Source organism: Rhinolophus hipposideros, assembly GCF_964194185.1.
Source record: "Rhinolophus hipposideros genome assembly, chromosome: 15".
Taxonomy (NCBI): Eukaryota; Metazoa; Chordata; class Mammalia; order Chiroptera; family Rhinolophidae; genus Rhinolophus; species Rhinolophus hipposideros.
The window spans coordinates 66,922,773-66,926,171 of NC_138061.1; the positions used below are offsets into that span (position 1 = coordinate 66,922,773).

Here is a 3,399-nt window from a genome sequence, read left to right on the forward strand (position 1 = left end):
TTGCTAAATAAATGAACTTCAGAGACGAGATGAAGATGCCCAGTGGCATGTATTCGGTTCAGAATACTATTTTTAAAGGTAAACACGCAATTGCGGCTGACGTTTACCTTTTCTCCTAGTAGCACTTTAGCAAAATGAAAATGACTTTAATGGGTACTCCTAAAATAATTCTTACACGTTTGTAATAACCAGAACAACCCAGGGATGATCTCGCGAAATGAACTAGTCATTGACCTCAAACAGTGAAAAGCAGCACCCCCAACGGCGGGGAGGCCGCCCTGCGCCGAGCTGCGCTCCAGGCCCTCGACCGCCACCGGAAGCGGACCCGGAAGTGGGCGTGACCCATCCGTGGCTTTCTGGGACTTGTAGTTCTGGGCCCTCGGCGCGGGCGCGGGTCACCATCCGGAATCCTGCGTTTCCAGGCGTCGGATTCGCTGGGGAGGTGAGAGGCGCCCGGCTGCTGGCGCCGCCCGCAGAGAGGCGTCTGGCAGTGGGGATGTGGTAGCGCCGCGGGCCGGGCGCCTGATCGCCGAGACCCGGAAGCCTGGCGGGGCGGTGGCGGGAGGGCGCGCGACCCGGTGAGATGCGGTCCAGGGCCGCACGTGTGTCCGGACGCAGCGGCCGCCGCTGCGTCCCCAAGACCCGGCTGCGGGCACCTGAGACTAGGCGGCCCCCGGCGCTGAGTCGGCGGGCTCCGAGGGGCCCTCGGCTCGCCTGGCAGAGCTCCGGCCGTGGCCGGCCTAGGGGCTTCGTAGTTGGCCTTTTCCGCACCGGTGACCGGCCCTGTGCCGAGGCGGTTTTGAGGCGGCTCCTGTGAGGGGCCGAGGTTGCCGTCCCCACAGCACAGCCCTCACTGCAAGGCTGCATCTGAGCCCCTCGCCTGCGGGAAGCAGTCAGGGCGGGGAAGGCGGCGCGCGCGTGCACCCCCGTCTCGCGAGGCGACACGGCCGCCCTGAGAGCCCCTGCCGTGCCGAGCGGGCTGCACGGCGGACGGCGGGAAGCCTGAGCGCGGCGCCATGGACCCGCGTGGGGGCCGGCCGCGGGCGCTTGGCCCGGTTGACGCCGAGCCCCGCCGACACAGACGAGGCCGGCGCGGGGTGAGGGCGCCGGGAACGGCGCCGCGGGGGACGGCGTGCGGAGGCTTGGCTGGAAGAGCTGACGGACTTGACGCGAGCTGAGCGACCTTCCGCCGTCTTGCGGGGCCAACTGGACTGGCCGGAGGTGCACTGCTTCCGTGGCTTGTCCTCTCTCCCTAACTCTTCTTTCCAGGACTGTGTGCCTGAGAGCAGGAAATCACCGAGTTCCAGGTGAGTTGGGGCTTCGTCTTCCGCAATGCCGGCCTCCTGAGAATGGCCGTCACCTTTCTTTCTTGGGACAGAGGAAGGACACGAGCGTTAACTGAGTGCTTCTCTATGTAAGGTCCTGTCTTTGTTCTGTGTGTTCTTTTTCTCTTCATTGTCACACTGCAGCCCGAGGCGTACAGTGCTTTATAAATGTGGGTGCAGGAACATGAATATGCTGAGAGCGTGTCGCTATCAAATGGTGTTGCCAGGGTCTGCAGAGCTCTCTGCCGGCTTTGCATTCCACACCGGTTCTCACCGAACCAGCCTCCGTCTAGGAACTCGGTCCGCGCCCCAGAGCGCTGGGCTGCGCGGTGTGGTTGAAAGACTCCACCCAGCGTGCTTGCCTCCCCTCCCTCAAAGCCTGCCTTTCCTGCCAGACATCTCACTCACACTGAAAGTCACTCAGCTACTACGTGCTCAGTCCGGTGCTAAGTGGCCACAGGGAAACAAACAGCATTATAAACTGTAAAGTGCTTTTCTTCATGAGCAGATTACATGTATGAAAAACAAGTGTGCGCATTAATGATAATCGTTTACTAAACAGGAAAGCATTAAAAACATGAGAAAATGTGTTAAATAGCAGCACAGAACTTACTAAATCACTCAAAAATGATCTTCAACCAGTCTGTGCATCACAAATTGTCTGTGCTGCTTTTTAAGAATTAAGGTTCCTAGGCACCACTACCTTCCAGACCTACTACAAAAAAGAGAACTTTCTTTACTCCTTTTTTATTCCATGATCTTTGTACATCCGTAGATTTGCTGCACTTATTGTCAGATATTTCTCTACATGTTTAATGTGCACATCTCTAAGGTAGATGTTTGTTCATCTTGTATGCTCTGGTTGCTTTGTTCCTTTTACCAACATATCTACATGTTTAATTGGTACAATAAATCTGATTTCTCATTTGTCTCCATAAAACCATTTCTAGAAAGTTACCTCAACATTGGCACTTAGAGGGCAGCCGGATGGCTCAGTTGGTTGGAGCCCAAGCTCTTAACAACAAGGTTGCGGGTTCAATTCCCACATGAGATGGTGGGCCCTGCAACTAAAGATTGAGAATGGCGACTGAACTTGGAGCAGAAAAAAGAGAGAGAGAGAGAGAGAGAGAGAGAGAGAGAGAGAGAGAGAGAGATTGGCACTTAGAATCATAGAATGTTTGAAATTAAGAGGTTAGCCAGCCCCGTCTCTCTGCCTTGGTGCCATCACTTTACAGACGAGAGCTCTAATTCTGAGGGAGCTGAAAGGAAGCACCATGTCCTTTGTTGCACAGAGCAGCAGAGCCAGAAGTAAACCCCATGTTTTCTAACTCCAGGCTATTCCTTCTCCATAACTAAACAGGTTGCCACACCAGAAACTAAAGGAAATAACAGGCTGGATTTTAAGGAAGAAATAATTGGTTCTTAACACCATCACCAATACCATCTTTTTGTTTGACGAATAAAGTCCTCACACATATAGGAAGAGACTGAAAACTCCTATAAAAATTAGTTTATATTGAGGATAGTAAACTGCCTCAAGGAACTAAGAAGCATGCCATCTCTGTCTTGAAAAGTAATTGAGGACCTCAATGGAGAATAATATAAGACCCTGTGCTCTCTCTGTTTTCCTTCTACCTGTTTAGTAATGAAGATTATTTATTCACTGCTGATTAAGTTGGGGATTGCTAGTATGATAAATTTTGAGATTCTGGTATATGTTAATAACTTTTTAAATTTAAAGAAGGGACTTCATCCGACCAATACTTGCTGAGTGTTTTCTATGTACCAGACATTTTTCTTGAGTCTACTGAAAGGCACAAGTCCTAATTTAACTCCTCCATTCCTCTATGACTGGGGTAAATCATTTCATCATTATGAACCCTCGTTTTCTCAACAAAAAGTGAGAGTGTTGAGTTTGATAACCTCAGGGTTCTCTTTTACTTGTAGCATTTGATTATTCTTGTAAACTAAATGTGAATTTATAAATACTTAGCAGTTAGATTCGAAGTCAGTTGTGCAGTTACTGAGGATTTAAAGATTAGTTGAGCATGGCCCCTATCCTTTGGAATCATAT

The 3,399-nt window shown here is 51.2% G+C and overlaps 1 protein-coding gene across 4 annotated transcripts in view; it reads left to right on the plus strand.

Annotated features, from left to right (window-relative positions):
• The first annotated feature begins 381 nt into the window (after positions 1-381).
• ZNF239 (zinc finger protein 239) overlaps positions 382-3,399 on the plus strand; it is a 17,984-nt gene continuing 14,966 nt past the window's right edge. For 2 of the 4 annotated variants that reach the window (XM_081074047.1, XM_081074050.1), the window contains exon 1: positions 382-1,307. The gene's annotated coding sequence lies outside the window, so the exon portion shown is untranslated. The remainder of the gene's footprint in view (positions 1,308-3,399) is intronic. The other 2 variants (XM_081074048.1, XM_081074049.1) reach the window with 1 other exon arrangement.